The following is a 22,738-nucleotide window of genomic DNA, read 5'->3' as shown; positions in this document are numbered from 1 at the left end:
CAGCTACAGAAATCCAGACCTGGGAAGCAAGGCTAGTATTAGTGAGGAGGCAGAGGAAGAGACTGTCTCCAGAATTACTTGGGAAGTAAAAATCTGCGAGGCTTGGTAAGTTATTTATATTTGGAGTGGGGGATAAAAGGAAGAGACAAGTATGGTTCTCAGAGGGGTAATTTGGGGAATGAATAGGTGGTGGCACTGCCAACTATAGAGACAGTACAAGAGTGGGGGGTAGGGGATGGGTGTGACTTCAGTTTTTAACATGCTTGGCGACAAGAACATTCAAGTGAAAATATCTAGAAGCCTGAAATATGACTCTAAGGTAGGGGCTTGGGATGGATTTCAATGTCAGACATTTTTCAGTAATAGTTAAAAACCGAAGAGCCCATGTATTCAACAGGCACTTGAGGGCACAGTGTAAAACAAAACACAAGGTCCTTGCCCTCGTGGAGCTCACAGTCGCCCAGGGAATACATACATTAAGCAAAGTATAAGGGAGGTCCTGAATCTTTACGAATTGCAGCATGTCAGGAGAGCCAGGAGCTGTGCAAACCATCAAGAACGTATCAGACACGGTGCCTATTACAGCTGTGTGACCTGGAGCAGGTTAGGTTAGAATCCTGGAATCACCACTGCTTTGCACGGGGGGCCAGGACAGCAAGGCAGATTTGGGGTTTCCAACCAGCCTGTAAATCGGGAAGGAAACAGCGCTTGGTACCCGAGAAAAAGAAACAGCCAACGAGTGAGAATCACTGGCCCAGCTAGAGAACGACATGAGTTTCCTTTGTGTGCACCGGGACCAAGCACTGGGGGGCCGACAATTTGCTGAGAGCTGGCTCCACCTGCCTGGGGTGCAAGACGAGAAGAGTGACAGCCCTCTCACGGGGTACAATCTTCTACCTCCAAATGCATCTCCCTCGTCTCGTGCGGAGGTACTGGGTGAAAGCTAAAGGCCTGAATTAATGTCCGGCTCTTGCGGGCGCCAGCACTCCGGAAGCGAAATGCCAGGAGTACCCCAAGGTGGGCGGCGCGGGCGCAGACACCTGCACACCCAGTTGGGGGAAAACAATGAGCAACCGGGTAGGAAGCCGCGAGTGAGAAGATTCAGAAGTCGAGGCCCCACGCGGTAAGACAGTCCAACACAGCGTTTGGCAACAGCACGCCTGCGCTGTCCCAGCCCGGCGCGCGCTCCCGGCGCCGCGGCAGAGCCCAGGAGGGAAACGCGAGCCCGCAAGGTGAGGGCGGGGGAGGGCACGCCGGAGAGGCGGCCGAACACGTGAGAGCGCGGAGAACGTGCGCACGCGCAGGGCGCCCCCGGCCCGCGCGGCAGTAGCGCGGGAGCTGGGACGCAAGGCATTGAAAGGAGCCGCGCCTCGGTGAGAGCTCCCCCTCCCCTTTCTCCCGGGATGCATTGCGCGCGCCCGGTGGGCGGGGGGGAGGGGAGGGGAGGCGGCGGTGGCAGCCATGTTGTTGTGAGTCTCTGTGTCTCACCCTCGGTACTTCGGTGGTTCGTAGGAGGAGGGGGAGGAGAAGGAGGAGGTGGGGTGGGGGGGGAGGGTGGTAGGTGGAGAAAGAAGACATTGCCGCCACCGAAGGCAGAGGAGGGGGAGGACCGCCAAGAGCGACGCCGCCGTGTGCCCAACGGTCGGTGTCCCCGGCTGAGGCAGCGCGGCCGCAGCAGCCCTGTAAGTCAGTCCGCGCTCGCTCTTTCTCCGGTCCTGTGGCGCTGCCGGGGTGGCTCCCTGGGCTTTGTGCGGCGGCGTCGGCGGGAGCCGATCACCAGCGGGAGGGCGGACGGGGCCTGCTGAGTGCCCGGGCCGGTGCGGCCTGTGGCCCGCTCGCACAATGCAGGGGGAGGGGTGTCGGAAGGGGGTGTGCGCGCGCGGCGGAGGGGGCTCCCGTCCGACCGCTTTCCCGCTTCCTTCCCTCCGCTGGGCCGCCGCCTGGGGGGCCTGGGGCGCCGATCCCGTTCTCCCCCAGATTCGGCGGACTGGAGGTTAGAGACTGAGCTGTCGGCCCTGGGTTTCGGAAAGTGGGGGAGAGGCCGGGTGGCCCCAGAGAAGCATGCGGATTGCAAGTGGGTGAAGAGGAAGGAGTGGGTTTATGAAAACAAGTGTGGGCATTTTCAAAGGCCCGAGTGTGTCCGGGAAAAGCTTGCCGTGGACAGATGTAGGTATGAAGCAGTGACTTGGATTCGCCTTGTTTAGGTGATGTTTTACTATAGGAACGGATTTCGATAGAAAAATATGTAACTTGTAACCAAAGACAAGATTAGCGGCTTCTGCTATTTGAGCAGTAGTTTTGTATCTGAATTGGGTCAGATTTTGGGGAAGATGTTTAAAGTTTTGTGCCCAAACACGTGTAAAAGTGTTGTTTCTGAGAACACAGCTAGAGAAAACCTACTTACGGCTTTTTATTCTAACATACGTAAACTTTTGAAAGCATCATGTTAGGACTTAGTACTTCGAGATTTTTACTTGTTGAGAAAACGGGGGGCAGATGTTTGGTGAAGGAAAACATGAGAAAAATGTTTGTACACGCTGAAGAGAAATGTAATACCTGTAAAGGTATTGTATGTCAAGAAAACAGTTTTAATAAAGGGAGTTACCGAAGGATTTTTAAAGCTTGTTTAATGGTTAGATTTCGTGTTTAATAGGTGACTCTTCGCCATGTGACCTGGAGTATTGGAAGATGACTTAAGGAATCCTGTAAAGAAAAAAATAACAAAAATGAATATTTTCGATTTGTTTCTATTCTTAGCCTCCTTTTAACAATGAATTACTTCATTTGCTCAATCATCATGAGTAAATGATGGCATTTTCCGTGCTGCAAGAATTTCTTTAAAATTCCGATTTTTGGTGAAATTGCATTGTGTAGAATTTTCTTGGTGTCCATGAGGGCAGTTTTTGTATGCAGAAAATGTTTGCGATAATTTTTAAAATAAAATTATATTTCAGAAACCTGGTTCTTGAGGATTTAGGTCCAGTTTTTTATTCTGTTTACAGGTCTAGCTATTTTGAGTTATAATTGCCAGTAACAATCTTAAGCATATTCCAACAATTTAAGCTGTGTTTAACACATGCTTTCCTTAATTTGAGTCCAAAGTTCTCTTAGGTGTTCCAGTATTTAGCAAGATTTCAACTTCTAAAAAGAGCCTAAATTACTGACATTTAATTTGTTCTTACAAAGCTGTCACTTTAGACTCAATTCTCAGGCATTACAAATACTGTATATGAATTACCACATAATACTTGGATTTTGTTTCTCTTAAGCATTCCATACTTGTTTATGAATCTTTTTTTCTTTTTTGAGACAGGGTCTTTCTCTGTCGCCCAGGCTGGAGTGCAGGTGGTGAGATCTCGGCCCACTGCAGCCACCGCGTCCCGGGCTGCAACTGTTCTTCCACCTAAGCCTTCCGAGTAGCTGTAGCTGGGGCTACAGGCGCATGCCACCACGCCCGGCTAATTTTTGCATTTTTGTAGACAGGGTCTCACCATGTTGCCTAGGCTCAACTCCCGAGCTCAAGCGATCCCTCCCGCCTCGGCCTCCCAGAGTGCTGGGATTACAGGCGTGAGCCACCGCACCGGGCTTGTTTATAAACCTTTCTGGTGTTCGGGCTTGTTTATAAACCTTTCTGGTGTTGAAAGATAATTTGCCTTCCTGAGTTTGTACTTATCTTAGTTAGCAAAAGTAATTATGACCAGAGATTCAGGCCAGGTGTGAAATCGACAGCCCATTTTTTTCAGTAACCAAGCTGTCTCCTTTTTATAGACCCTAACATGAACTGCATAATTTTAAGTGGAGGTGGGTTCCTGTCTCCTAAACTCAAGTTCTACATACTTCCTAACTTAAATACTTTGTTGAGTTTCCAGGATATGGAAATACTTTGTATTTTTTCATATTCTAAAAATTTGCAGGTACTTAAAATATCCAAATATTTGATTCTCACATGGCTTTGTCTGCATGGCTGCAGTCACAGCTTGAGACCATTTTACTAACAGGTGTGATTAAGATAAAAATTATACTTATAACCAGGTAAATTGGTTTGTGGCGTATTAAGTATATTTCTTGCTTTTCTTCTTTAATTTTTTTTTTTTTTTTTTTTTTTAATATAGGCGAGACTTGCTATGTTGCCCAGACTGGTCTCAAACTCCTGGGCTCAAGCAGTTCTCCCGCCTTGGCCTCCCAAAATGTTGGGATTATAAGCATGAGCCGCAGTGCCAGACCCTTGCTGTTTTTAGGAAATGCATTAAAATAGTCTAACTTGTTGCTTTTGTCCTACCTTCTCCTACCTTCTCACTTCGCTTTGATGAGTTTTTAAGAGGGAAGGCTGATGAAATATGGCTGAGCCCCTTCCTCTCTCTCTCTCTCTCTCTAGGAGTCTTCTCCCTGCAGAAAGCACTTAATTTGCCCTGCTTTTTCATGAGAATACCAAAGTTAGACTCCTCATTTCCAGAGGACGGTAGTTGTCCAGTGCTACTTGTGACTGGGTTAAAATAATTATGGAGTGTGGTGTTAGGACGCCCTCTTGGCCTAGGTCTAAATTATGCCTCCACTGTGACTTTATCGGTAGTAAAGGAAATCTTTGGATTAGCACAAGTCCAGCTACTGTGTCTTTCAGTCAGTTCTGAATTCTGGTGTGGAAAAAGGTTTCCTCAAACCCTATCATTTAGGAGCTAATATTTTAATAGTGATTTTTATATTTGGCAATATAGACAGGAGACAGTTTTTATTTAAAACTTAATTGCTTTTGTAGTTGAAAAAGTTTTCTGTTTTCAAGCTTTTCCAGTGAGTGAAATGCTGTATAGAATTATTAGGTAGGTGCATGATAAATGCTTTTGGAATTTCATGTAGCATTATGTTTAGAGACATGTTAAGTGTTTTTTTTTTCCTTAGTGACTTTCTTCAAATAACAAATATAAAGAGATTTATCTTTTTAAATGAAAAATGAAGGCATGCCTAGTTAAACACAAGTATTAAAAGTTTTGTTTGACCTTTGCTTGGTTCCTTTTTATATTCTTAAGTGCTTTAAAGAATTTTTAAAAAGATTGTTTATTTAAGCATGTTGGCAAAAGCATAGTTTCATTAATAAGCTCTATTCTGCAAGTTTAGCTACTGAATCCCATCCATTTTCAGGTTGCGTATTGTAGATTTTCACTTCTTACTCTCTCACCATTCTCTTGTGGAGGAATAAAAGATTTTAGAATAGAGTACTGGGAAATATCCAAATGTACACACCTTGTATGCCTATCTCTGTAGCTGGCAAGTGCAAAAAAAGAAGTAGCATGAAGTGTAAAAGGAGAAGGGAGGTAATTGAATTGTTAGATGGTTTGATTGACTGCAAATGGGACAGGAAACAAAAAAGTAGTCATCACGTATTTGGAGCAAAATATGTTGGGACCACAGTAGCACCCTAAAATGTTTCCTGGAAGGGACCTGGTGCAATTGGCTGTGAAACTGTACTCAAAACCACCTAGTCAATACTGCCTGGGGAAATGGAACCTGCAGCTGACTGCCAACACACATACAGTGTGGTCATGGCAGGGCAGTAGGGAAGGATTATTTACATTTTTTTTTTAGTTCTGGGGAAAAATACATTAATGGAGGGAACCTGGTTTGAGGATAGCTCTTTGATCTATTTTATTGTAGTAGCCATCTTATGACAAGAGTAACAAGTTCTGGATCTCAGAGTGGTGATCCCTGACTTTAGGCAGTTTCTGAAACAGTTAAGATCAGTGAGAGAAAGATGCAGTTGGTCTTATGCATTCAGACATTAAAGAAGGCAAATGAGTGTTAGAGGCAGAGTGCCCCTAAGTATAGGTCTTTATTAGGCAGTCAAATGAAGCAAACTGTAGGAAGAAAAAAATGTGGATTGTATTGTATGATTTTATAAATACCAAAAATGTATACAGATGGGAACTGCTTGTATCTTCCATTTTGATGACCACGTCATTTTTAAGTTAATTTATTAAAAACATCTCCATAGTAGCTTATCAGTACTTTTAGCGTAATTACATGCAAAAACATTCAGTTATCTGTGATAAAACTTGAATCTTTAAAACCAATTCAATGTGAACATAATTATGTTTTGAAGGTGAGAGGATAATGGCTCCAGATTTTGCCTATAGGTGTTTTCTTGGACTACCTTTCCATGGAAGTGTAATTTATTTTTATCCAAAGAAGAGTCTTAGGTGCCCTCGTTTTAGTATCTAAATTATGTGCATCCTACACTAGCAAAAGTAGGAGTGCTCTAGGCTCTTGCTAAAGGTAAATTGTTTGCCAGTTCTTTCAGAATCGTGGCTGAGAAAATATTCATGGAGTATGGATATTCAGTCCATTTGTAGTCTGAATATTAAAATGTTGTCTTTTCATCAAGCTAGACTACCAGAAACCTGCACAATTTTTTTTTTTTTGAGGCAGAGTTTCGCTCTCGCCCAGACTGGAGTGCAAAGGCGTGATCTCTGCTCACTGCAACCTCAGCCACCCAGGTTCAACCAATTCTGCTGCCTCGGCCTACCAAGAAGCTGGGATTACAGGAGCCCACCATCACACCTGGCTGATTTTTGTGTTTTTAACAGAGACAGGGTTTCACTATGTTGACCAGGCTGGTCTTGAACTCCTGACCTCAAGTGATCCACCCACCTTGTTCTCCCAAAGTGCTGGGATTGCAGGCGTGAGCCACTGTGCCCTGCCCCACACATTTTTTTTTTTTTGAGAGTCGCAGACATATCATGTGCCACACACTGTCCTTAGGTGTTGGTGATAATGGTGATATGTGGTCCTTGTTTTTAAGGCCTTTATAGGAAAGTAGAGAGAAAGAGGATTAAAATTGTGATTACAGTGTAGCATGCTAGCCTGCCACAGAGGTGGTATTATAAAAGTGCTGTGGTGTGGGCACAGTGGTCCATGCCTGTAATCTCAACACTTTGAGAAACTGAGGCGGGACGATCGATCACTTGAGTCCAGGAATTCAAGAACAGCCTGGCCAGCATAGGGAGACCTTGTCTCTACAAAAAATTTAAAAATTAGTCCGGCACGGTGGCACACACTTATAGTCCAAGCTATTTGGGAGGCTGAGGTGGGAGGGTCACTTGAATCCAGGAGATTGAGGCTGCAGGGAGCTGTGATCGTGCCACTGCATTCCAGGCTGGGCGACAGAGGCCCTGTCTCCCCCCTTCCCCCCCAAAAAAAAAGTGCTGTGGACACATGTAGGTAGAGACTGAAGAAACAGGAAAAACTTTCCACAGGAGGTAAAGCGGAATCTTAAAATATTATAGAAGTAAATTTAGTCCCGAGATGGGTGAAGTGGCATTCGGCCAGAGGGATTAATAGCTGTAGTAATCCTGATGGGGGGAATGGCAGAGCTTAAGGTGCGGTTATAGGGAGGAGGATGACAAAGGAGAGATAGGTAGAAACCCACCAGATTGAAGTCCTTTATCTAATATGGACAGTCCAGGATTGTAATTTAGGATGATTTAGACAATCATGCTGTCCTTAGAAAGCCTTAGAGAATTACTGTGTAGTTTTCCTGGATTATATTAGGAGTTAGGTATTTGACTTTTCCTTGAGGAACTGACTATAAGAAAGACTATGAGGCTGGGCACCTAACACTGGGAGGCGGTGGCAGGTATATTGCTTGAGCTCAGGAGTTTGAGACCAGCCTGGGCAACGTGATGAAACCCCATCTCTACAAGAAACGCAAAAATTAGCTGGGCATGGTGGCTCCAGTCTGTAGTCCCAGCTACTTGGGAGGCTGAGGCACGAGGATCTCTTGATCCCAAGAGGCAGAGATTGCAGTGAGCCAAGACTGAGCCACTGCACTCCAGTGTGGGCAACAGAGTGAGACCCTGTCTCAAAAAAAAATAAAGTAAAATAAAAAAACAAGACTATGAAACCTTGTATCTGTTAATGGGAATGTTGAAGATATTTTCTGTTACAACTCTATTGCCTCAATAATGCTCCACTTAAGAAATTGCTTTTTTTTGCTTTGAGACTGGGGTAAGGGCGGGTGTCTCACTCTGTTGCCCAGGCTGGAGTACATTGGCGAAGTCACTGCTCACTGCAGCCTCAACTGCCCAGTCTCGGGCGGTTCTCTCACTTCAGCCTCCTGAGGAGCTGGGACTACAGGCGCACAACATCATACCCAACTAGTTATTTTTGTATTATTTGTAGATACAAGATCTCGCAGTGTTGCCTTGGCTAGTCTCGAATTTGTTGCCTCAGGTGGTCTTGAATTCCTGGACTCAAACAATCCTCCTGCCTTGGCCTCCTAAAATGCTAGGATTATAGGTCCAAGCCACCATGCCCAACAGAAATTTCTTTTAAAGCTTAGTGTTAAGAATAAGGTTGCATCCAAGGGGTTGGTATAACTTCTTTCTCTGGATAATGAGAATTGTACATACCCACTGTTTGTACAATTACTAGCACAACTAGTTAGCATTAAACTTACTAGTTTATTTGCTATTTTATTTAATAAATTATTTAGTTATTTTTATTTAGAAACTTTCTTTTTCTTTTCTTTTTTTTTTTTTTTAAAGGCAAGGTCTCTGTCACCCAGGCTGGAGTGCAGTGGTGTGAACATGACTCACTGCAGCCTTGACCTCCCTGGCTCTAGTGATCCTCCCACCTCAGTCTCTTGAGTAGCTGGGACCACAGGCATGTACCAGTACGCCCAGCTAATTTTTTTGTTTGTTATTTTGTGTATTTCCTTTAAGGTAGTCTGCTGTCTTCCAAACATTTGCTTAAGTGAATGAAGTAAGTTTTATTTAAATTATACTGAAGATTTTTTTTTTAAACATAGACCCTTTTAAAAATATATAATTTAGCTGGGCATAGTGTGGCACTACTGTAACCCTAGAGGTTGAGGCAGGAGGATTGCTTGAGCCCAGGTTTGGAGGCTGTGATGGCACCACTGCACTCTAGCCTGGGTGACGGAGTAAGACCCTGTCTGTAAATATATATATGATTTAATACTTAATCCTTGAAACTAACACAGATTTGGTTTCTCTTCATACATTTCTGCCTAGATGTTTGTTGGTGTTTTTGATGTAACTACTTGCCTTTTTAAAACTTAAGTATCTTTAGGAAATTGGCTTGGTCATTTCATCTCACTTTAAAGTTAACCAGTTCAAAGCTTTTCTTGATTACTTGAGGAACTTTAAAAACCAGAATGCATACTAATCACCTAAATGATTCCTTTTTACTTCAAAGATTTATCCAATTCATATATATTTCTTAGACCATTCATAAGTCATAACAAACTAAATATATTTTAAAGCTTTTAACCATAAGTTAGGGTTTTCCTAGACAAAAATTAAATCTCTGTTCTACCCAGTCTTATGAGAAAATTGAATATGTTTCATACCTCACATTCATTTTTCTTTAAGTTGTCTTGGAAATGACTAGAAACACTACATAAAATGTATTTGTGTTAACATTTATAGAAAAGTTATGGTAATACTGGGTTAAGGTTAAAGTTTTAATTGTAGAATTTCTTGGAGCCAGTAACAGAAGGAAGGAAAGATTGAACACGTACTCAGAGCTTGCAAAAGAGGAGGTGGGTGCTACTGAGCAGCATACCTGAAATGTATCGGACAAGGGACCACTTATTTCTGAAAACACTGAGTTAGTGAATAAGGAGCATACTTAGGAAAATTCTAAAGAAACTGCATTAAAGTCTGCTTCTTAAAATTGTTATTTTTCTCCAGTTGTCTCAGACCATGCATTCAGATTTCTTCCTTTAGTTCTGTTACAATTTAGTTAACATTTCTTTTTCTTGTTTTTGTTTTGTTTTGAGACGGAGTCTTGCCCTGTTGCCCAGGCTGGAGTTTAGTGGCACAATCTCCGCTCACTACAACCACCACCTCCTGGGTTTAAGCGATGCTCCTGCCTCAGCCTCCCTAGTAGCTGGGATCGCAGGTGCCTGCCACCACACCTAGCTAATTTTTGTATTTTAGTAGAGACGGCCTTTCACCATGTTGGCCAGGCTGGTCTCAAAGTCATGACCTCAAGTGATCCACCCGTCTTGGCCTCCCAAAGTGCTGGGATTACAGGCTTGAACAACCGTACCAGGCCTCTAGTTAACGTCTCTTAAGTTGTTTTTCCTTGGTGAGGTATTAATTCTAATTGATAGCATGTAACAATTGTAAATTACTAAGAGCCATGTGAAACAAGTCTTCATTTGTTGGACTCTCAGCCTAATACTAATAGGAACAAAAAGTAACACAATAACTTTTGTACTTTGATAGTTAAGCTGTATTTATATAGGACATTAAGAAATTTATTTTGCTAACTTTAGTAAGTCTTAGCAACATGGAGAAATACAAAGATAAAGTCAACAGTACCTTCTCCTTTACCAAAGTTGAGTGAGGTGTTTATTTTTTCATACTTCCCACAAACATATATAGTCATACATTGCCCCGCTCCTTCTTTAAACAAAAATGGGATCATATGATACACATTAGGCAACTTGGTATTTTTACTTAATATCATGGACATTTTACATATAACTTTAATTACTTGTAATTTTTGTAATGGCTCATTGTTTTAACTTTTTTCTGTTGTTGAGTTTAGCTTATTTTTTAAATTTTGTACTACCATATAAGTGGTGCTGCAGTAAATATCTTTATATAGTTAATTCATTTGTGTTGGTGCTGTTTGTTTAAGGTAAATTTCCAAAAGAGAAACTTCTGGGTCAAAATATTTTCTTTTTTTGCGGGGATGGGGAGTGGGTGGTGTGCAGGTAAGAGCTATGGCCCCCACTGTGTTGCCTAGGCTGGTCTCCTGGACTCAAGCAGTCCTCCTGCCTTGGCCAACCGAAGTGTTGGGATTACAGGCATGAGCCACTGTGCCCAGTCCAGAGAATTTTATATTGGTTTTTAAACAAATAAAAAGTTCAGTTTGATGTGTCATTAATTCTCTAGAAAGCACTTGCATTTCAGTTTCATGTGTTACCTCAATCTTTGCAACAGCCCTAAGAGGGAGGCATTGTTGTTTCCATTTGCAAACGGACAAATGAGATCAAGTTCATTTAGCTAGTCAGTGGCCAACCTGGAACTGTATGCTAGGTCTTTTGATTCTGATTTCTGTTATACCATGATGATTGATACTAACAAAATTTTTTAGTTGGGAAACGTCTAGGGTGTTTGTGGATACATTCCTTAGCCATATGGTGATGTATGAGTGTTTCAACCCTATCTGCACAGGGGAAGCATCACCTGGAGAGCTTAAAAAAGACTAATAAAATTCTGCCTGTCTTGCCGCCCAGACTAATTCAAGCCAGCCTTTGGCAGGTGGAACCTGAGCAACTGTAGTTTATAAAATCCTCCTACCTGGACTCTGATGTGTGTTGTAAGTGTTTGAGAACTAGTGATCTCAAAATTGGCGTGCTCCTATCCCTGAGGGGTACATGAAGAGTTTCCAGACTACATCTGTTAGTGCATTTAGTCTTCTGGGAGTCGGTTATCAGGTCCTCACCATATATGTACTGAGAAAGATGGAACTCTGATCCATTCCGCATCTTAGCGTTGTGTATTTTACCCAGGTAGTTAAACTTTGGCACCAAAGAGTTAGCTTTCTTTTGTGATTAATCCTATCTTACATTGCTGTTGGAGTGAAATGCAGCATTCTATAGAACTGGCATATTTTCACCTCCATTGGTATTTTCTGAATTCATATCAACAATATTTTTGGATGATAGGAGTAATGACTTTTTTTTTTTTAACCACTTCTTCCTTCCCTAACCTGTTAAAGAATACATTACAAAGCAAAGGACAGTACTAAAATACTTTGAAAGCTAGAAATACATAAATCATGTTTATCACAGCATACTGTCAAATATATTGACTATAAATTAAATGTATGATTTAATTGGCCCTGTTTTTATTTTTTTTTTTAATTTTTTTACATTGAGGAATTTATCAAGAGTAGGATAGAACTAACCTAGATGAAATGACATTTGTAAATACTTATCCTGTGTTTTTCTTTTATTTATTATTTTTTGAGATAGTTTCACTTGTCGCCCAGGCTGGAGTACAGTGACATGATCTCGACTCACTGTAACCTCCGCCTTTCAGGTTCAAGTGATTCTCCTGCTTCAGCCTCCCAAGAGGCTGGGATTACAGGTGTGTGCCCCCAAAATTGGCTAATTTTTATATTTTTACTAGACAGGGTTTCACCATGTCTGCTAGGCTGGTCTTAAACTCCTGACCTCAGGTAGTCCACCCGCCTTGACCTCCCAAAGTGCTGGGCTTACAGGCATGAGCCACCACATCCGGTCTGCTTTTCTTTTTTCTTTTAAATTAGATGGTGAGAGAATATTTATATCTACAAACTGGGCTTTGCTTTTTAAAAACCTGGTGTCATAAAAGTAAGGCTAATGATATTTACTGTAGTAGGTATTGAGTGTACACGTAAATTCTTTTATATTCTAAAATGGTTGGAAGCTTTCAAACAAGACTGAAATGAAAATTGAAAATATTTTTCTTTTAAGTGATGCTTAGTTTAGATATTTTATTGTACTTTTTTTTCTTTCTTTTTTTTTTTTTGAGATGAGTTAACCCTGGTCATTTTCCACCTCCTGGTCTCAAGTGTCCCACTTCCTATCTCAGTGTCCCAAGTAGCTGAGATTACAGACATGTACCACCTTGCATGCAGAATTACATAACTACTGTAATTTATTTGCAAGTCGTGATACATATCCTGTATGTAAGTGTATTTAGGAAAAATCTAGTCTTGCTCATACATTGTAGTAAACTTTTTTTTTTGAAATAAGCTATAGAAATGACTTATTTTTTAGTGCTTAGATGTGGCATATTATTAATTTATTAAATATTTGGGTGCTACCATATATAAAGCCATTGATTTCCAAGTTAACATGACTATAAGAACTATATAAATGTGCTGTGATTTTATCATGTATGTATTTTAAGTATTTCTAAAGTTATAACTAGTGTGTGGAAAACATTCTAGGAGTTAAGAACTATCAAATGTAATGTAAAAATAATGCATATCCTTTTTCTAGGTGTGACCATTATTCATGGTTACGTGTGACTCGGCGCATATATGCTTGCATCCTGTTTTTACAAAACTAGGATGATAGGAGCAGAGATTGGTTTTCACGTTCCCTTTTCATGTAATAACCTGGAATATTTGTATTGTATCATTTCCCTTCCCTATTACTATATTCTTAGTATTCCTTTTGACCTCCCTCATAACTAGGAACATTTCATGGAACACTGGCATAACCAGAACAGTTGATGAGATTGTGTGGAATTTTTTTCTTTCCTAGTTATGATTTAGAGAAGTTTTAAAATTTAATGGGCAAGATATATTAGTAATACGTCAACATACCAGTTAAATTCCGTGTGAATTAAGAGAAAGATTGTATGGGGTCAGTTTTAGGGAAAGCTGCATTTGAGCCAGACTTTGAGGGATTTGTGGGATTTGCACATGAAGGGATAAATGGTAAAGAGTTGTCCAGGTGTTTTTGTTTTGTTTTGTTTTGTTTTGTTTTTGAAACGGAATCTTGCTCTGTCACCCAGGCTGGAGTGCAGTGGCGCAATCTTGGCTCACTGCAACCTTCGCCTCCGGGATTCAGGCGATTCTCTTGCCTCAGCCTCTCAAGTAGCTGAGATTACAGGCACACACCACCCCACCCGGCTGATTTTTGTATTTTTAATAGAGACAGGATTTTACCATGTTGGCCAGGTTGGTGTTGAATTTCTGAGCTCAGGTGATCCACCTGCCTCAGCCTCCTAAAGTGCTGGGATTACAGGCATGAGCCACCACGGCTTTTGGAGAGTAGTGTAATTGGCATTAGCTTGAGTGATGGCTTATGCTTGGTTGGTATGGGAAAGAGCATGGGCTTTGGAGTTTTGGTAGTATTATGTTCTCTACCATTTTAGTAGCTTTGTATATTAGGGTAGGGAAATTGGCAAAGTAATGATACAGTATCTACTTTGCTGGATTGTAGTGAGAATTATATATAATGTGCCTGGTACAATTTGTGGCATAAAATGGGGCACTCAATAAAATTTCTGTTGTTATTCTCTTTGGGGGAAGGTTGTCTGATTAAAAATTAGTCTCTAAAATTTGTACCCATTTGGAAATAAGTTTTTAGGAAACATTTTCATACACTAGTCAAAAGTATGGTTGAGGAAGTAATAAGTGAAATTAAGTTTATATGAAGGCTTGGACCCTAAGTGAATGAAGAGTAACCCCCTTTATAAAATTGCAGTTTATAAATGTTTTAAAACAATTTTTGTCCAAATTGTGTAACTGACCTTCCCAGCTTAGATACCATACCTGCCTTATGTGGCTTTCTGTCAGACAACTATATGTATTTTATTAAACTTTATTTTTTTCTAACCACCTAGCATTTTTATTATGGAAGCTTTCAAACACGTAGAGAGAATAGTAAGTATTGTGAACCCTTGATAGCTACCATCCGTATGCAACATTGTGTGAAATCTTATTTATACCCATATTTTACTTTTTGAAGGAGTATTTCAAAGTAAATCCCAAGCAATATGCCGTTTCAAGCATAAATGCTCTCACTGATGAGGACTTACAAAAACCAAACCCAATCCTCTTGCTAGTATCGTAACTAATAGAATTCCTTACTGTTATCTAATACTCATTCTATATTTGAGTTTCTCTAACTTTTCTCAAAAAAAGTCTTTATAGCTGGTTTGTGAGAAGCAGGATTCAAACAAGGCTTACACAGTTTTTTTTGACATTTAGTCCTATACCACAGTGTATGTAATCTGCTTCCCCCCTTTCAAAATTTTATGTCACAAATACGTATTTGGATCAGTAGTTTTATTATAATATTAGATTGAAGCTTAGTGTTTTTTGAAGGCAGTTCTTCATATGTGGTGGTACTGTTTCATATTACATTACATTATGAGTCATATAATGTCTTACTCCACTATTAGGATGATGTCACATTTTAAATAACAAAATAATTCAGGAATTCTAGGCCAGGTGTAGTGACTCATGCCTGTAATCCCAGCACTTTGGGAGGCTGAGGTGGAAGGATTCCTTGAGCTCAGGAGTTCAAGATAGGCCTGGGCAACATAGTGAGACCCCATCTGTACCACACACACATGCACCCAAAATTTAGCCAGGCCTGGTGGCACCTGTGGTCCGAGTTACTCAGAAGGCTGAGATGTGAGGTTCCTTTGAGCCTGGGAGGTCAAGGCTACAGTGAACCCTGATTACGTCACTGTGCTCCATGTTGGGCAACAGAGCAAGACCCTGTCTCTTAAAAAAAAAATTATAATGTATCTTTGACTTTAGAACCACTTTTTAAGCCAGGCACATTTGCTCATGCCTGTAATCCTAGCATTTTGGGAGGCCAAGGCAAGGTGCAGATCGCTTGAGTTCAGGAGTTCAGGACCAGCCTGGGCAACATGGCAAAACCCTGTCTCTACCAAAAATGCAAAAATTAGTTTGGCATAGTGGTATGCACTTGTAGCCCCAGCTCCTTAGGATACTGAGTAGAAGGATCACTTGAGCCCAGAAGTTCAAGGCTGTAGTGAGCCATGATCAATGCCACTGCACTCCAGCCTTGGCAATAGTGAGACCCTGCCTTAAAAAAAAAAAAGTACCAAACCCCAAAAAACCACTTTTTGTGTTACGTAAAGTTTTCTAAAGCTTGTCATCTTCATTTCCATCTCAATTATTTGACCTGCTTCTTTCAGGCAATACCTAAAGCATCAAAACCCAGCATAGATTGAGGCCGTTTAGTGTGTAGATCTTCTCTAAGTAGTATATTTTTCAAAATAAGGCAACTTTTCTTCAGCAGTATTTTGATTCTTCAAATAAGTCAGTTGAGACGGTGCCTTATAAGATGAGAGACTTTTGTAAAGGCCCAAATATATGGTAATTCCCCTTTCAGAGAATTTTAATGGAACAGAAGTCTTATATTTGCACATATGTAGATTTGTCTAAATGATGAGGTTGGAATAAAACATTTAATTAAAATATTTGAGCTTTGAGCTAATAGGGTCTTGCAAGGAGATTTTTGATTACTGTAAGTCTGTACATTGACAACACTAATTTTTATGCCAAATTTCATTCAAAACATAAAACTTGACTTTTTCTTATTATAGTTGAGTCAGTAATACTATTCTTTGTTATAGAGTTTTTTGCCTTGCTGATAAAGCAAGCAGAGGTAACTCCCCCATGAAAGTATTTGGACAAACTAGAAAACAGACTGTTGATGTAGCCCTTGGTTGATCCACTAGCTAAGTGACTTGTTCATCATCACTAAAAAATTGTATGATTCAATGTATGCCCTCAGAAAAATAAATTTCTGTACTGTTGGTGTGAATAGTAGAAACTTTGTTAAATCTTTGAAGGCTAATGGTCTGCTACAAATACCTAAACCTGAATTTAGATTTACTTTTGTCATGTGAATGAGAAAAGGCGTTGCTAAACAAAAAAATTTTGTTGGCAGATTTGCAATAAAGTGATTTAATTTGCTGAGCAGAAGAAAGTACTCTTTAGGAATTCAGCACTTGTTTGTTTGCCATAGATACCACTAATGTTCAACGATTATGTTCTTTAAAATCAGTCCAGCTGGGTGCAGTAGCTCACACCTTTAATCCTAACAATTTGAGGGGCTGAGGCAGGAGGACTGCTGGAGCCCAGGAGTTTGAGATCAGCCTAGGCAACATAGGGAGACCCCTGTCTCTACAAAAAATACAAAAATTAGCCAGGCGTGGTGGCGTGCACCTTTAGTCCCAGATACTCCCGGAGACTGAGGTGAGGGGATGCAGAGAGCTGTGATTGCTGAGAATGCACCACTGTACTCCAGCTTGGGTGATAGAATGAGACTTTGTCCCCCCCCGCCAAAAAAAAAAAACAGTCCAAGGAGGATGATTACGAAGAATATGTCCTAAGAAGCTTAAGTCACTCTGTGTATTGACTTATTTGTGACTCAACTAGGTTTTTATGTAATTTTGTTGTCTTTGTAATAGATACAGTCTCCAGGCTGTAGATGACAGACTTGGAGAAGTAGTGCCCATGTGAAGTTGCAATCATTAGTCATTTTGTGTTGGTAAATGTCTTCAACAGTACAAAAAGTCTAAGGCAAAGCCTTGTTCGTTGTCCTTATGTTAAAATAAGCATTGTATATTAATATATGAAGACATGTAAATAGTCACTATCCAGATACTAATTGATTTTATGATCGAAATTCACATTGCATAAAATGTTTTTTTTATTCATTAAATGTTGAACATTTGACATAGCTAAGACAGTCACTAATCCCTTTGACCCCAGAGGTTAATTTCTACTATGGCGTTAATTTATAATTATAAGATTATAAAAGTGTGATTAGTACCATGTGGCGGTAGAATGGTTTAATACCATATATTGTATCTTCAAATGCTTTCCCCACCTATTTTTAATGGTAGGTATATGGTAAGAAGTTGGACCAGATATCCAGGAATAAATAATATTTTTAATTTAAAAAAATTTTTTGGGAGACTGGGTAATTTATAAAGAAAAGAGGTTTAATTGTCTCATGGTTCTACAGGCTGTACATAAAGCATAGTGGCTTCTACTTCTGGGGAGACCTCAGGAAACTTAGAATCATGACAGAAGGTGAAGTGAAAGCAGGCACCTCTTATGTGACTGGAGCAGGAGGAAGAGGGGGGAAGGTATTACATACTTTTTAAACAACTGGATCTTAGAAAAACTATCACAAGAATAGCACCAAGGGGATGGCAATAATCCATTCATGAGAACTCTGCCACCATGATCTAGTCACCTTCCAGTAGGCCCCACCCCCAACACTGGGGTTTACATTTTGATATGAGATTTGGGTGGGGACACAGATCCAAACCGTATCTCAGGGTCTCACTATGTTAAACTCCTGGGCTCAAGCGGTCTTTCTATATTGGCCTCCCAAAGTGCTGAGATTACAGGCATGACCCATCCTGCCCAGCCAAAACAGGTAACTTTTAATGATGTAAATGTCCTATATTAATGCATTTTTTTTGGTTCTTTACACAAGCTATTTATCAATTTTTTGGCTTTTGTTTTGTTGTTGTTGTTGTTGTTGTTGTTGTTGTTGTTTGAGACAAGGTCTTACTCTTACCATGGCTCACTGCAGCTTCAACCTCCCGGGCTCAAGCGATCCTCTCATCTCAGCCTCTCGGGTAGCTGAGACCACAGGTGTGCACCATAATGCCTAGCTAATTTTTTAATTTTTTTGTAGAGATAGGTCTCCCTGTGTTGCCAAGGATGGTCTTGAATTCCTGGCCTCAAGCGATCCTCCCACTATAGCCTCATAATGTGTTAGGATTACAGGCATGAGGCACTGTGCTCAGTTGTTGACTTTTTGGATTATGCACTAGTAAATAGGAAAACTATCACTGAGTTAAATCAAGTTGTTATATGAGTACTTCACCTATTTTTCCTCACATCGTTAGTAACAATCTGCCTATAGAAAAATTAGCTAATATTGTTAAAGTTTAGAATGAGCAAAATAAGACACTGTCATTTCTTTTCTTTTGCTAGGAAACAGTCATAACCTCAAAAATGACTTTTTAATTCAAATATAAGATTATACTGGGTCTTGGCCAAAGAAAAGTTTCTGTCATATGTTTTCTGTGTTGGTAAGTTCTAATTATTTATTAAAGAAAATAATATTGGAGATTTGAGCCTTAATAATGCAGACCAAAAAAAATTGAAGATAGAATTTATACCCCAAGCAGTACATGGTACCATAACTCCTGAATACATTTTTTTCAAAGAAACAGTGAAATAGTATATAACCAGTTGCTAGTAGGTTCTATTGCTTGTTGGAAAAGATCTTTCCTCCCTAAGATTTAATCATTCGGATAAAGTCACTAAATTTATATCCAAATTCTAACTTTTTTATTGCCATCAGATGACACCAGCATTTGTAGCTGTTTAAGAGACAGCAGATTGACGTACTTCAGAAATTTAGGAGTCCCACTTAGTGGCATATGGGCAACTGTCTCCCCATCCCTTCAACTTTATTATAGTCTGTATGGTGATTATTGCATGGAAGTTGGAAAAGTTATTTGTCTCCCATTGTCTTGCCCAATTTCTCCTTCATTCTCTTTCTCATAATTGAAATAAACAGTAACACCCTAAACAGAAAAGCCAAGCTTAAGTCATGCTGGTGGGGTGGGGTTTTTTTTAAGTCTTTTTACTATGACTACCCTGATTATTGAAAGATAATAAAATCACCTCCATTTAGATATGATCCGTAACCCCCAGTTGTTGGGGGCAAAAAAAAAAAAAAAAAAAAACACTCTAGTAGTGTAAGTGAAAAAGTTGAAAGCAAAGCCCTGATGCTTAACTTTCGGTATACTCATATTTGGAAGTGGATTTTGTGTATTTGAGTTTTGGGGAGCAGTCAAGAGAGAAAATGAACGAGAGCAGAGATCTGCAAACTGGCCTGCAGGCCAAATCTGACCCATCACCTGTTTTTGCATGGCCCACTCTATGGGAATGGTTTTTACATTTTTTGATTGTTGGAAAAAATTTTAGAAGAAAAATTTGTGATACATGAAAAACACATGAAACTCAGAATTTACAGTTTATCAAGTTTTATTGGGACATATCTGTGCTGATTCATTTTGGTATTGTCTGTAGGTGCTTTCGTGCTGCAGGGGCATAATTGAGTAGTTGCAGCAGAGGTCATATGGCCTGCACAGCCTAAAATGTTGACTCCTACACTAGGGGCATGATTTATCCCAACAGTAAGAATGGATCCAAAGAGCTTAGAGACCTCTCAAAATTATCCAGAGGTTCTTTAACTTACATGACCTCATCTATTTGGACCACTGATAAAAACCTGAAAGTGAGCAAAAAAGGTAAAGCTCTAGTGCTTACTTTGACTCTTGAGAAAAATTCGTGTCTACTACTGATACTGTTTTTTTTTTTCTTCTTTTTTTTCTGCTTTAGATACTGGTTTTAACAGTTTTCTTGGGTTTGCCTTTTCCCCACATTGACTACCTTCTTAGTAACCATGGCTGTTAGATTAGAGGTCTCTGCATAATTTTTCTCTTTGGGGGGCAGCTTTAAGGCTGCTGGCCAAAGCTCAGTCACTGAAATCTGAGGTTGGTCTTGTATTAAGGTCCGATCTAGCACTTTATTTTAGCTGTTACGGATAACAGTAACCAAGGGATTGAATATTTCTCCTTAAAATTAGTGTGCGTTTTCTTAGACATTTACTTTGTGAAAGTTAAGTCCATCTTTAAATTCCATTGGTAACTTTTACCCTTAGTAACTGAGCGCAGCCCAACTCCTGTTCCATACCATGAGGGACCACGTGGCCACCTAGGAATCAAAAGTTTCTCTCATCCCCTATCCTTTCGTTCTATTCCCAAACAGCGTATTTCTTTTCTTTTTCTCTCCCCAAGTTGTCTGAACAAACCACGTTTCTGTGAGCCAGGGCTGTACATTAGCAAATCCCACTTCTGACACCAAATGTAAGGCTGTAGGATAAAAACACAGTTTATCCTACTGTACCCTTACAATACAGATCACTTCTGTGATCCCACATGTATTACTTGATATGCTATATCAAGCAATCTGTCCTGCAGCAAATTCTCCAGTGGACACCAGCTGGATGTCCTCTAACTCATTTCTGACCCTGTCTCCCTGGAGAGAGCATCAGCTCCCACAGACTGAGGGCTTGGGCCTATAAGACTGTCCCTCCACTTCAGATTCCAGTCACAAGTCGTAGGTTGTTACCTAGATTTCTGACTGACCAGCTGTAAATCAGGTGTCCCTCTAACCTTCTTTGGTCAATTAATTTGCTAGAACAGTTGACAGAACTCAGGGAAACACTTTACTTAAATTTACCCATTTATTATAAAGGATATTACAAAGAATACCGTTGAGAATAGCCAGATGGAAGAGATGCATTAGGATGAGGTTTGGGAGAATGGGGCAGGCCACTCTCCAGGAACCTCCAAGAGTTCAGCTATCTGTAAGCTCGCAGAATTCAGACATTTTGGAATTTTGCAGAAGCCTCACCTCATTACATAGGCATTAAAATCCTTGGTGATAACTAAGTTTTCAGTCACTCTCTGGAAGCGGGAGGGGGAAGTGAAAGTTCAAACTCTCTAATCAAAAGGATGGTTCCCCTGGCAACCAGCCCCCAGTCAGTCAGCTCATTAGCATGCAGAAGACACTCATTACTCCAGCAATTCCAGGGGTTTTAGGAGCTTTTTGCCAGGAAATGGACAAAGGCCAAAAATACATTTTACAGTATTACAGTTTCAGCCTTTATTCTAAGATGGTATTTTCACCAGGTGTAAAAGTCTGGATTGGCACTCCTTTCAGCACTTTAAAATCTTGTCCTTTATGTTCTGGGCCCCGTTATTTCTGGTTCCAAGTTAGCAGTCATTCATATATCATTGTTCCTCTCTATGTAATGTGTTGTTTTTTTTCTGGCAATCTTCAGGACTTTTTATCTTTGATTTTCAGTGTTTTTATAATGAGTGTAGGTGTAGAATTGTTTGTTCTTTCTTATCTATCCTCGTGTTCACGGGATTTCTTGAATCTGTAAATTTGACTCTCACCAAATTTGGGGGGATTCTGGCCATTGTTTTCTTCAATATTTTTACCACCCTGTTCATTCCTGGAACTCCAGTTACATGTAAGTTGTACTTTTTGGTATTATTCATGTGAAAATTATACATTAGGTCATTCTTGTAACACCCAACTAAATCAGAATCTAGGGTCCAGAGGAAAAAGGCACTTGAGCACTTAACATCTGATCAAAAAATTAAATTTTCAACAAGAAAATTTAATTTCCAGCTATAGAAATGGCCCACTGTAACCCTGAGACCTGTTTTACCTAGTAGCACCGGAAGCAACTTGCCACTACTCTGAGACCCGCTTCATCTAGTCAGAGCTTGCCAGTTCTCAAGAGCTGCTCTGGTACCAATCTGTCAAAACAGTCTGTAACGTTTCTCTAATAACTTACAGTCTTCTCTTTGTTCTTCAAACATACCCAGGACCATCCAGTGTGTATACATATGCTCCAAATTACATTATTTTCCTTTTTTTAATTTTTTATTTTTTTGAGACGGGGGGACTTGCATTCTGTTACCCATGCAGGAGTGCAGTGGCACACTCAACGGCTCATTGTAGCCTTGACTTCCTGGACTTCAGGCGATCCTGCTTGGGACTCAGCCTCCCAAGTAGCTATGGCCATAGGCATGCCCTGCCATAGCAGGCTGATTTTTGTATTTTTTGTAGAGACATTGTTTTTACCTATGACCAAATAGGACCATATGGAGAACATAAGGTCTTTTTTTTTTTTTTTTTTTTTTTTTTTTTTTTGAGACAGGGTCTTGCTCTGTCACACAGGCTGGAGTACAGTGGCACAATTATGGCTTACGGCTGTAGCCTTGACTTCCCAGGCTCAAGCGATATTCCCACCTTAGCCTCCCAAGTAGCTGGGCCCACAGGCATGCACCAACGTGTGCAAAGCTAATTTTGAAATTTCTTGTAAAAATGGAGTCTCGCCATGTTGCCCAGGCTGATCTCTTAACTCCTGGGCTCAAATAATCCACCCACCTTGGCCTCCCAAAGTACTGGGGTTATAGACATGAGCCACTGCACCTAAATTAGATTCTTGCTTCCTAAATACAGCATTTTCAATTTAGAGAGTCATCTCTGTTTTATTTGGCTTTGACATTCTATAGGTCACTGAAGCTCTGTTCATTTTTTTCCCACTATT

General features: G+C 40.5%; 1 protein-coding gene across 11 annotated transcripts in view; it reads left to right on the top strand.

Moving 5' to 3' along the window:
• Positions 1-1,293: 1,293 nt before the first annotated feature.
• The window catches only part of LOC105479873 (pumilio RNA binding family member 2), a 105,206-nt gene continuing 83,761 nt past the window's right edge, over positions 1,294-22,738 (top strand). For 4 of the 11 annotated variants that reach the window (XM_024792239.2, XM_011738200.3, XM_011738194.3 and 1 more), the window contains exon 1: positions 1,435-1,682. The gene's annotated coding sequence lies outside the window, so the exon portion shown is untranslated. Of the gene's footprint in view, positions 1,374-1,434; positions 1,683-2,151; positions 2,171-18,607; positions 18,627-22,738 lie in introns of those variants that run through there. The other 7 variants (XM_024792237.2, XM_024792235.2, XM_011738199.3 and 4 more) reach the window with 5 other exon arrangements.

The sequence above is a fragment of the Macaca nemestrina genome, chromosome 13, assembly GCF_043159975.1.
Source record: "Macaca nemestrina isolate mMacNem1 chromosome 13, mMacNem.hap1, whole genome shotgun sequence".
Classification (NCBI taxonomy): Eukaryota; Metazoa; Chordata; class Mammalia; order Primates; family Cercopithecidae; genus Macaca; species Macaca nemestrina.
The sequence above is the reverse complement of the archived record's forward strand: the minus strand, read 5'-3'. Positions and strand labels throughout refer to the sequence as shown.